Source organism: Carettochelys insculpta, chromosome 12 (assembly GCF_033958435.1).
Source record: "Carettochelys insculpta isolate YL-2023 chromosome 12, ASM3395843v1, whole genome shotgun sequence".
NCBI lineage: Eukaryota > Metazoa > Chordata > Testudines > Carettochelyidae > Carettochelys > Carettochelys insculpta.
This window is the reverse complement of record NC_134148.1, coordinates 20057768-20070617: the sequence shown is the minus strand read 5'-3', so window position 1 is coordinate 20070617 and position 12850 is coordinate 20057768. Positions and strand designations below refer to the sequence as shown.

General features: G+C 42.5%; 1 protein-coding gene across 4 annotated transcripts in view; it reads right to left on the bottom strand.

Annotated features, from left to right (window-relative positions):
* RAB27A (RAB27A, member RAS oncogene family) overlaps positions 1-12850 on the bottom strand; it is a 79270-nt gene that overhangs the window by 48331 nt on the left and 18089 nt on the right. For all 4 annotated transcript variants that reach the window (XM_075006810.1, XM_075006813.1, XM_075006812.1 and 1 more), the window contains exon 2: positions 12092-12143. The gene's annotated coding sequence lies outside the window, so the exon portion shown is untranslated. The remainder of the gene's footprint in view (positions 1-12091; positions 12144-12850) is intronic.

The window sequence follows — 12850 nt, the reverse complement described above, 5'->3', positions numbered from 1 at the left end:
TGCATAACTCAAATATGCTTTATGCAAAACAGGTCAAGTAACATAGCATTCAAGAGCCTGTGGTCTCCTGAATACATACAGTCTATTTGCGTGTATGTATCATTCTTGTATGTGAAGTTAGAAATAGGAAGTGTAAACCTATTTATTAACCTAGACTTTGTAGTGAGAGCTATTAGAGGGACTGAATGGCCTACTGCTCAAGATAATTATCTGTGAATGGTTCTGTTTTTTCTAAAAGCCTAAACTGTGTCTGGTCCTAGGAAGACATGTGACCACACCACCTGGTTCTGGAATCCATCTTGAATCTGGTAGTTTTCCATGGGAACTGAGAGTGTGTTAAAGAATGCCTGTCTTGGGGAAATTCTGCCTAAAGAATGTGAAGCAATGAATGATCATCTTCAACTGGCTTTTGAAACTGCCTCCCACACCCTAAGAGGATACACAAAGAAATCTGAGAACAAAAGACTCTAAGGACATAAGAAAATGGCAGAACTAGGCCCAAGTAAAGATCCACTCAGTCTTGAAGGATTTTACCTGGAATAAGGACCAGGATGAGCATTAACATCTATAACAACCTGTCTTAGGTGTATTGGTATTAGCTGGTATGTTTTGTATATTCTAGATTAGTAATTTGCTTTGATCTCTGTTTTCACCTGTAACCACTTAAAACCTAGTTTTATACTTAATAAAAATACTCAGTTTTATTATCAACCCTAATGTAAATAATTGTTACTTGGAGAGGAGCAACCAGTGTGTATCACCCTCTTTCATTGATAAAGAGGGGGAACTTTATAAGTTTCCTCTATGTAAAACGGATTTATTTGGGGCTTGGGTCCCTTTTGGGGCATGTATTCCTGGGCACTGTCAAGTCCCTATAACAGCAGTCCAAGAGCTGAGCTATTTCAGCGTCTGTGTTGCTTTGCTGGGAGGCTGTTACCACAACTCTGTGCCTTGGCTGGAGGAGACCAGAACTTCTGCCCAGCAGGGCAGCATGGGTGGACATTCAGAGGGCAGGTAGGCAGGCGCACTGGTATGATCAGCACACCAGATGGCAGTCCTAAGGGGATCGCTGATCGAACCTGTCACAGGGAAATTTAGGCTGGACAAGAGGAAAATCTTCCTGTATATCAGGGTGGTTAAACTGCCTAAGGAGGTAGTGGAATCTCCATAATGGAGATTCTTAAGGGTAAATTAGACAACCAGCTGTCAGGAATGGTGCTTCATCCTGCCACGAACACAGGGAACTGCACTAGATGAACTATCAAGGTCCTTTCCAGCCTGTAGATCAGAAGAGGGCAAAAGGAGAATTGACCCAGGACACAGAATTTCAAAGGGGCCCAGAACTCCAGCTGCTGCCACTGCTACTTTGGCAGCAGCTGGAGCTCCAGGTCCCTTTGAAGTGCTGGCAGCAATGCCTGGCCATTCCACGTAGTGTGAGTGAGTGCAGTGCTGCTGACTACCCTAGGCCCCTCCCCTTCTGCCCCGGCCTCACCCATTCTGGGTCACAGAGCTGGGCCCCCGTCTCACCCTGACCCAGAGCCAACGGTGGTTGTCGGTCCTGCTGATATAAAGTACTCAGATGTTAAAATGGATCCTATTTAATGCTTGAACCTTTAAAAAAAAAAATCTAGATAATTGATCAGAATACTTCATTTGCTGGTGAAATTTACATTATAATATTTGTAAAATGCACACAATTATAAAACCATACCTGGTTGGGCATTGACATAAAACTCACTTACTCCTTTCAACTTTTCCCTTTGATTTGTGCATGTAGTACTGTCCAGATTGTAGTAAGATGGAAGGCCTAAGCCCATACAGCACAGGCCTGGTTTGAGGCTTAAGGCCTAGCAACTATGGATAAAACAGGCTAAAACAAAGCTAAGCCATGAGCAAGAAGCAGGCCTCTGCTGACGGAGCTCGGCACAGACAGGATTGAGAGTACAAAACACTAACTGGTAATCAGCCCAGGGGCAGAACAGTCATTGGTACAGTTCGCAAGTTCAAATCACAAGGTCTCACCATGTCATTAAAAGAGACCTTGGTACCTGCTCCTTACAGATACAGACCTAGGTTCAGGAAAGGGCCTAAAATGACAGGATGATGGACAAGAGGTGATCCAACCAAACCCCAAGGAACAGGGAGATGGGTGGCAACCTGGAAACATCAGCAGTTTGTACGTGTATACAACATGATGTTTTGGGGGGGGACCATCTTTGTCTGACCCAGGGGGGCAGTGGAATTCCCACTGACTGTGTCCATCCATTGCTGCAGGTATCTCTGTACAACGTATCAGTATAGCTGACAACTGTTATTTGTGCCTTGCTTGGCAATAAACCCTGGCTGGGAGCCTTCGATCCTTATCTGGTCTGTGGTCTTTGGGGAACCTCGTGAGGTCTGCTGAGACCATTGGGCCCATATCATTGAACATGCACGCAAGCAGCCTTCTGGTGATCATCAATGGAGCCAAAGACCCATGAGCACACAACGGCAGTAAAGCTGCCGAATTACACAAATTAACAACAGGACTCAACTTTTTTTGTCAATTGATTCTGGTCAAAATTAAGTGTTCAATTTAAGACTTTTCATTCTGATCTGTAAAAATATGATGCAATTTATTTAATAAATGTACAAAATGCATGTTCTTGCACAGAGTCACGGATCCCCATTGCTTGAAAAATGTTAGCAAGCATTTAATTTATTTATAATAACTCTCTCTAAATAAATTACAGGGAAACAATCCTGCAATGTTTCCTTGTCTGGTATAATCACAAGCAAAACCCACTGAAGAAAGTTGTCCAATTCAAACGATAATATTGAAAAGAACAAGTAAAAAAAATGTATGAACCAATCCTGCTCCCACTGACTTCTATGGAAGGAAAATTAGACTCTTACGAAAGGACATTAGAATTTCAACAGAAATAGTCTGGTGAATAAAGTTGCTCTTCCTAAACAAATGTTTCACGATTTGTACACAGATTCGTAAAGGATTTTAGTACCTTTTCTAGCTAAATATTTCTGGCCCTAAACTGTTGCAGTCATCTTCTACACTACAGTAAGGTCTCAAAGTATGTGAATCCAGACTACACGACCCCCTCTCTTACACAGCTGACCCCTCAATTCATACTTACACTCATGACTCATACTTACTCACTACACCTGGGGTGAGAAGCAAGTGTACAGTACTCACCCCCAACATCTCTCACTAGCATCACTTGGGAAGTCACTCTACCCACAAAGCACCTTTTTTCTCACATAAGAAAAGCAAGACTATCACCACCCAGGATCTCTCACCCTGCATAAGAAACAACTCCACCCAACTAGCATGTTTTGTATGTATTTATAAAATCATACTTCATAGAATATATATATTTTTATTACTGAAACCACTGTTTCCCAAACTGGGGGGGGGGGCCATGAAGGAATTCCGGTGGGGGGCGTGAAGCAACCCAACCCCCATCATACCCCCCCACCCTTTGCTTCTGGCTCTCAGCCCCTGCCATTTTATGTGGGTGACCTGGCACAGCCACTATAAAAAGCAGGCAGCCAGCAAAGACCCATGTGCAAAGGTGAGTGTGGGTTGAGGGGGAAGGATGGGGTTAGATCGGGGGCTGGGGATGGGGTAAGAGTGGGGAGGTCGTGGTGCCTGGCTTTGTGAGAGGGGAGGGGCTCGGGTGGGGGGCTCGCAGGGCTTGTGGGGCTAAGGTGGCCAGCTGGATTGCAGGATTCATGGGGCTTGGGTGGCTGGCCCTGGCATCGCAGGGCTCGGGCTGGCAGATAGCTCCAGTAGCACAGGACTCACCAGCTCGGGTTGGCATGTGGGCAGCTGGTCCCAGTAATGTGAGGGTTGGGCTGGTGGGTGGGCAGGTGGCTGGTCTCGATGGTGCAGGGCTTGGGCGGACAGCTCTAGCAGCACAGGTCTGAGGTGGGTTGGCAGTTGGCACGGGGCTCAGGCAGCTGGCTGACTATTTTTGCTTATTTTTAATTTTAAACAACATTTTTATATCAAGTGTGTGTGTTTATTTTAAATTATGAATTGAACGTTTTGTTAAAAAGGGGGTTGGATGATGTTGTAAAGAAGAGGTGGGGGGACATGAGGGTTTCTCAAAAATCAAAAGGGGACATGATATCAAAAAGTTTAGGAACCACTGATCTAAAACACTTTAATTACCTATTTAGATGGTTCATCCTGTTGGGATTATTCCTGAAAGGGATGCCTAAATAAATTACGTAAGAATCTTGCATGCTAGTTTGTGAGCTTATGGGACTCTCTGACTACGCATCTTCCTTCTCTCTCACGCTCTCATTCCATGAACATCTCCCTCTTACTCTCGCGTAAAGTTTTTTTTTAATCAGTGAATTTTACTGCAATCATGGGCCCTAAGAGGAAAACTAGTAGTGGAGCTAGTGGTGTCGAAAGTGAGAAGAAGAGGAAAGCTCATACTGTGAGAACTTTTGAAGAAAAAGTCAAGATTTTAGACTTAAGAAGTGGCATATCAAACTCTGAGGTGGTGCGGCGGTTCAACATGAATGAATCTTCCATGTGTTCTATTAAAATTCATGAAAGGGAAATATGCAGAGCAGTGGAAGAAAGTGCACCAGCCAAATTGATTCAACATATGTGGGATCCAATTCTTACAACTGAGAAGGCCTTAAATTTATGGCTAGAGGACATGAATAAAGAGCGTGTGCCATGTGATGGAAGGGTGTTACAAGAAAAAGCTCTCTCTTTGTATGAGCACTTCAAGAAATCCATGGGCGGTGAAGGTGAATGATCTATGAGGTCTATGGAAACATTTTTGGCAGTTAAAGGGTGACTGGCAAGATTCAAAACCTGATACCTGCTGCATAACGGAGTTAACAAGGGACTCAGCATCTGCCAACCACGCTGCAGCCAAAAACTACCTGGCAGAACTAAAGAAGTTGATCCAGAAGAAGGGATATAGGCCAGAATAAGTGTTTTATGGAGATGAGACGGGCCTTTTCTGGAAGAAAATGCCCAGTAGAACTTATGTTTCAAAGGCTGAGAAGCAGACACCTGGGTTTAAGGAAGTGAAGGACAGAGTTATGCTCTTATTTTGTGGCAATGCTGCTGGGCATATGATCAAGCCTGGGATACTGTATCGCTCTGCGAACCCCAGAGCATTTAAAGAAAAGAATAAAAACCTCCACTCTGTGATTTGGCAGTCCCACAAGAAGGCATGGGTAACAGCACAGATATTTTTGGCCTGGTTCAACAAGTGTTTTGTCCTTGAAGTGGAAAAATCTCTGTCTGCAGAGGGAATGGAATTCAAGGTGCTGCTCATCACAGATAATGCTCCTGGGCATCCTGAGTCTCTACAATTCATGCACCCCAATGTAGAAGTCATATTTCTTCCTCCCAATATGGCCTCCCTCATCCAGCCACTTGACCAAGGTGTGATACGCACATTCAAGGCTATTTACACTCACCTCACCTTCTCCCACATCCGAACTGCTATGCATCTCAATCCTGAGCTTGATGTAAGCCATTGCTGGAAGGACTACAGCATGTGGGACCGCATTATGCATGTCAAGGAGGCCATCGAGGAACTTAAGCCTAAAACCAGGAATGTGTGCTGGAAGAATATTTGGGAGGAAGCTGTGAATAACTTCACAGGCTTCCCCAAGGTAGACGACGAAGTCAAGAGGATCATTAACGTTGCTTGCCAGGTAGGCAGCAAATGATTCAACAACATGGCGGAGGATGATATAGAAGAATTACTGAATGGTGAGGGGAATGAGCTAACAGAAGAAGACCTAGAAGAACTTGTGAAGAGTGTGGAAGGACAACGAATTAAAATAGGAAGAAGAGATTGAGCAGGCATCATGGGACCTCCATAACTTCAGTGAAGTCTTTCAACTCCTTAAATAGTGAACTGACAAGGTGCAGGAGTACTCTCCTTCGATGGAAAGGAGTTTAAGGATCACTTGGGAAATGAACAGATGTTTCTTACCCTTAAGGGAGATGTTCACGGAACTCCTGCGCTAGAAGAAGCAACTCCCTATCACCACGTTCTTCAGGAAAGTGCCGTAAAGAACGCGATCTCCCTCGTCAACCTCTACCATCACGCAGGCTACGTCTACACGTGCACCCAACTTCGAAATAGCTTATTTCGATGTTGCGATATCGAAATAGGCTATTTCGATGAATAACGTCTACACGTCCTCCAGGGCTGGCAACGTCGATGTTCAACTTCGACGTTGCTCAGCCCAACATCGAAATAGGCACAGCGAGGGAACGTCTACACACCAAAGTAGCACACATCGAAATAAGGGAGCCAGGCACAGCTGCAGACAGGGTCACGGGGCGGACTCAACAGCAAGTCGCTCCCTTAAAGGGCCCCTCCCAGACACACTTTCATTAAACAGTGCAAGATACACAGAGCCAACAACTAGTTGCAGACCCTGTATACGCAGCACGGACCCCCAGCTGCAGCAGCAGCAGCCAGAAGCGCTGGGCTAAGGGCTGCTGCCCACGGTGACCACAGAGCCCCGCAAGGGCTGGAGAGAGAGTATCTCTCAACCCCCCAGCTGATGGCCGCCATGGAGGACCCCGCTATTTCGATGTTGCGGGACGCGGATCGTCTACACGTCCCTACTTCGATGTTGAATGTCGAAGTAGGGCGCTATTCCCATCCCCTCATGGGGTTAGCGACTTCGACGTCTCGCCGTCTAACGTCGATTTCAACTTCGAAATAGCGCCCGACGCGTGTAGACGCGACGGGCGCTATTTCGAAGTTAGTGCCGCTACTTCGAAGTAGCGTGCACGTGTAGACGCAGCTGCAGACTCCCACCGCATCTCCGCAAAGAGCTTCCTTGCACACTCTTGTTTTGTTGCCTGTGCGAAAAAAGGTCGTGAAATCACTGACCAAAATGCCTGTCACAACTCAAGCCTTGCACTCTCCTGCTTTGTCGCCTGTGCATGTTGAAGCCTCGCATTCTCCTGCCGCCTCGATGTCTGCATCACCTGTTTTCACGGGAACTTCACAACATCTACCTTCCTCTGAAGTGGATCCCAATGACCCTCCATCTGCTGAGGAGTCGGAGGAAGAGGATCAGGAATAAAGAAGCCCCATCATCCTGTACAGTGCACTTCATCATTGTCTTCATCCATCATTGCACTGTACAGAAGGCTACATCATCATCATCATCATCATCATATGAAGAGAAATGGAAGGCCTTGCATTCAGATAAGCCCCATTTGATTTTTTTTTATAAAAACTTACAGTGTTCAGGTACAGTATTTATATTTTAAGATATATGTACATTTAACTTACACAAAAAAGTTTATATGCACATGTACATGGTTTATAGGAGTTTGCAAAGTTTTACCTTAGTATATACAATAATTTTCTATGGGGGGGAACGCAATTTATGCGAATTCAGGCTTACACTGGGGTACCAGGAACCGAGCCCTCCCGTACTTTGAGACCTTACTGTACTTTAGTGTAGGTATATTAAGAATTGAACTTGTACAATGTAGCTCAAACCACATAGTCTTATTGTCTTAAGGTATCACAGAATTTGCTTCATTAGTTCTGAAATTGTGAAATCTAAACAACAAAAAAACCACTTATTTCAAGAGGAAGAGAACAGTCTGACAAAATGGTTAGCCTAATGAAATCTCAAGGAGATCAACCAGGATCAGACATTAACTACAGGTCCATGCTAAAGAAAAGACACAGGAAATAAAAAAAAAAAAGAAACTTGTATACCACTTCACAAAGAACCACAAAGAGCTTTGTAAAAGCAGATAAGCAGTAACATTTACATTGTGAAAATGGGGAGATGCAGGGCATGTCTGCATTACACACTGGATCAATTGGCAACAAGCAATCCACTGGGGGTTAATTTATTGCAATAGAAGAGATAAATCAACTGCTGAGCTCTCTCCTGCCAACCCTGGCACTGACTTAGAACAAGGAACGTGTGAGGAGGACATTTTGCTTTTAAGTTCATTTAAGTATTAGCTTGTGTTTTTTCCCCTCTGTAACCAATTCAAACTTTTGTGCATTATCACTTAAAATCTATTTGTAGTTACTAAACATATTTTGTTTCACTGCTTTATTTAACACACTGTGTTTGGATTTGAGCGTTTGGGAAGCACTATGTAGGATGACAAGACTGATTCATAATCATTACCCAATGTTGGAATGATGGACTTACTATGAGCTAACACTGTCCTGGAGATACTGAGCAATGCAAGATACACATTTCTGTGGAACAAGGCTGGGACTGAAGAGTTTGCAGGTATTGGCTAGTATGCAATTCATGAATGGCTGAGAGAGCATTCATGAAACAGAGCTTGGAGTGGCTTTATATCCTAGTGGATGTATATCAGGACTGAAAGCAGTGTCTATTAACTGAGAAGTGTATAAAAAGCACCCCAGACCAAGTAATTAAGGGGACACAGCTGTTCAACAGTCCAGATTGTACTCTTGGGAATGTGACAGAAGGTAAGAACCAGAATCAGAGGCTCTAAAATCACCACCAAGGGTCAAGCTAGAGAGCCAGAGCCAAGAATTGAAGCCGGAGGTCAGTTCTGTGTTATCTGCAATCAAGGAAGGCAAGAGCAGAGATGGGTACAATGCAGGAACGAGGTTAGGATGGGCCTGAAATACAGGAGTGTTGAAACCCAAGTATGGCAGAAAAGTAGGGTTTCCAATACTATTTAAAAAATAATAGATTAGGTTTTTTAGCACCTTGCTTTCCTCCTGAAATGATCATTATTAATAAATAAGCAATATTCACTTGCAACCACTGGGGGTATTTTTTGTTGCTTGCTGCAACATTCAGCAATGTTTCGTATTGTTGTAGAGATGAAAAAATAAGGCACTAATGGTAATCCTACAAAAGTGGGACAAACATGGCAGGGGCAGAAATTAATGCAGCCACAATCAAATGTTTTGAGTAGGTAGTGCCTGCTCTTAAGAGCCTGTGTGCTGATCCCGTCAGTCAACCGTGGGGGGAAAAGAGTGTGTGACCAAACAGATGGGGTCCAGCTGTGCTCATTATACTACTTCATGATTAAGCTGGCAGATCAGTGGCAGGCACAAAGATGTCTAACAATTTGCCCAACGTCCTTCAATGATTCAGTAAAAGAACCAGGGTTTTGCAGTCTCAGATTAGATCATGCTTGCTCTGTACCTCAACTGAAACAGCTTGTCCCTGATCAGAGTGGCCATGTCTACACTACCGCTCCCTTTGGGAAGGTGTATTTAAATGACACGATCAGAACTGGCTAATGGGCACTGATATGAATATTCAGCACCTTGTTAGCACAATGGCAACCAGTTGCGCTTCGAAAGTGCTGCTTTTGAAATGTAAACTGGCTGTGTAGACTCAGGTGCTTCAAAATAAACCCGACTTTGAAATTCCCTTATTCCCAATTCATTTGGGGAATAAGGGAATTTCGAAGTCTAGGGTTTATTTCGAAACACCCGTGTCTACACCACCAGTATGCATTCTGAAAGCAGCACTTTCGAAGTGTGACTGGCTGTCATTATGCTAATTAAGCACTGAATATTCATATCAGTGCTTCATTAACCAGTTCTGATCCATGTTATTTAAATTCCCCTTCCGAAATGGAGGGTAGTGTAGACATGGCCAGTATGTTTTTCTTTCCCCTAAAGGCCATTGAAAGTATTTTATTCAGTGACTCTATTATCTAAGACAGACCAATTGGTAAATAATGCTTCTTAAATTCATTCTGCTATGCTTTTTCATCTTCAGTTATGTGAGGAGAGCTGGTGCAGAGCACAGTTGACTCCCTCAGCAATACTGACATGATTAGTCAGCTTGGGGACAATTTGTCTACTCTACACAGCAGCATTATTTCAAAATACTACAGCTACACACAAGAATGCTTTTCAGAATAGTGCTCAGCTATTTCAAAATAATATGTCCAGACACATAGTTCCTATTTCCAAATAGCGCCGTTGGAGATTATTATGGCTCATTTCAAAATAGATATTTTGAAATACACATTATTCCTCCTGCAATGAGGTTTACTAACTTTGAAATAATGTGCACGCTACTTCGAATTTTTTTTTTAAAATAGTGGGTGCACAGAGTAGACACGAGCAAAGTTACTTTGAAATAGAAGCCGCTATCTCGAAATAACTTTGCTGTGTAGCCATAGCCTTTAAGGCCACAGTAGGCTAGAAGATTTACTGAACCACTACTTCTGGAAATGTAGCTAGAGGAACAGGATAAGAGATGGTTAAAGAACAAGCAAGGAACTCTGGCATGTTGCAATCATCCTTCAGTAGAGGTTACTTACTATTAGCATGTCCAACCTACTCGTCAGCAAGAGTCTGAACAGAAGATGTAGAAAGATTTCATTCCCTCCAACACACTACTATGTTCTCTCTTATTTTTGAAAGGAGGCGATGTGGGAGAGGGAGTTCAGGGAATGGTTTGTAAAGAATTTCCTTTCTTTCCTCCAGTAGTTTACTTCAGGTAACAAATTATACTTCTGAACTTTTCTGCTACCAGCCATGCACCTCCACTCTTTTTCCAGAAGCCACGCCTATCAAAAATAGGACTCTGCTATAAAAAGTACAGTCAGAATTAGGGAATTCTTTTCTCCATATGAAGTTGCAGGGAGCTAAAACTGACTTGAAGGCAAATGGTTGAGAAAAGTATTGAAAAAAAAGCACCCATGAAAGCAATCAATAAGAGCCTGGAAATTTCTAAGTATACTTGGAAAGTCAAAGATTAAAGAGACGAACTGGACTACAGTAATTAGAGATATTTTTATGTTACTTTAAATCACCAATTCTAAAAAAGCATGCTAAGTTATTACATTTTCCACCAATTTTAAATCAACCTCTTTTGACAAGATAACCCTAGCACTTGGAATTTGTCACCTCAGCTGAACTCACCAGAAAGCTGTTAATAACTTTCATTAAGAGAGAATAATTATTTTTCTGTTTTGTACAGACTTAGATTTGGTCTATACTAGGCCTTAAAGTAGACTGAAGATATGCCATTCTAACTACAGCAACTGCACAACTAGAATTAACATATCTGCAGTTGACTGTAAGGTCTGTCCTCACTGAGGCAGGTCGATAGGAGCATTTCTCCCATCGACCCCCCTTACTCCTCGCAAGGGCAGGAGTACAGGAGGGTTAACTGCAGAATTCAGAGAGATTGATTTTGCACATCTTTACCAGATGCATGAAATGGAACTCCGAAAGATGAACTCTAAACAGGTCGATCTGCCAGTAAGTGTAGACATACCCTTAGGAACTTAGAGGTGGATTGGAGAAGCCCAAAAGACACTTGCTCTGCTTGGAATATTCTTAAACCCAAGTACCAGGAAGATGGCAAAAACTGTGACAAATGATTTGGGGAAAAGCACATGAATTCATCAAACATTTTGTGTTGCTGCATCTGCATCTTTTCCTGGAAATAATAAAAGGTTTGACCAAAATATTTTGGCCAGCTCTACTCCAGAGTTCTCACCACAGCTCTGTCACTGACCAGTAGTGTGGCCTTACACCCATTATTTTGTCCCCCTCTGCCTCACTTACTCCATCCATAAAATTCAGGTGCTGACTTCATAGCCACATCAAAGGTGACGAAATTAAAGTCGTGGTGAGCCACACAGTATAACTTATGCCTGCTCAGAGTCGAGTGTTAAACCACTTTCAATTTATAGGATGTTCAGTTTCTTATCTTGAACTTTCTTTGACGCTAACATCCAGGATAATATCATATGCCATGTGATACAAAGAAGTGGAGGGGGATGGGGGTGTTTAAAAAGATGTTAAAATGTCTTACAGCCCCTTATAGTGTAAAGTTTTATTAGAATCCTAAAATAGAGAATGAACACAGAGTTCAGCAAATTTGGATTCTAATTTCTTTCAGTGAGCATCCTCATCATAAGTGTGTGTATGTTGGTGGGGAGATGGTTGTCTGTGAGTTTCTTGTAAACACAAGAAGTGGTCACAAAATAAGTGAATGACTGTTGTGTTACCAAAACAATTCTGAGATGAAAATACGTCAAACTGAAAGCACAAAGAATGTAATAATCAACATGGAAGAGGATAAGACTAGTGCTTACCTATACCAACTTAATCCACGTAGGTCTGTACCTTGGCAATCACAAAGCTCTCCTTTAAAAAAAAAAAAAGCACTCTGAGAACAACGCAAGATAGAACATAACAAGTGTATGAAATGCATAACTATTCACAGACTACATCTGAAGTGAGGGTGGGACATCTGCGGGTTTCACTTTTTGTGAGTACACTTTTGAGCACGGTTTTATACAAGTAGTATTTACGGTAAAAAAGATTACAAATAACAAGCCCCCCATGTTTTGAAAGATATTTAAAGTACTTAAATAAACATAAAAATTTATCTGATGCCTCTGCTTTCAGTATGAGAAGAGTTAGAAATCCACTATTTTAAAATAGAGCCATGATCCTTATCTATATGGCAAATGGGCTGATGAGTAAGCACATTTTTAATCTCAAAGAGAGACTGCAGTTTACAGGAAACTGTGGTAATGAGAAAAGAAAGAATAAATAATTGTACCACAGTTTCCTTAGACAGAAGAATTTTAATATATTGTATGATACTGTGAAAAACTTTAATGAAGATTCTAAAGTTGCCTGGATATGTTAGTATAGATTCAAGCCCTGTCACATGATTGTTCCTTGTTCTGGCTGATCTGATCTAGCATTGTAAAGGAACAGAAATATTGCCTTTTTAAAATGATTTCTAGGATTGCTTTGAAAGACAGCTGCCTTCCCAAAACACCCCCCCTCCAAAAAAAAAAAAAAAGTTCCCATAGGGCACACATACTGAGCTTCTTTACAGC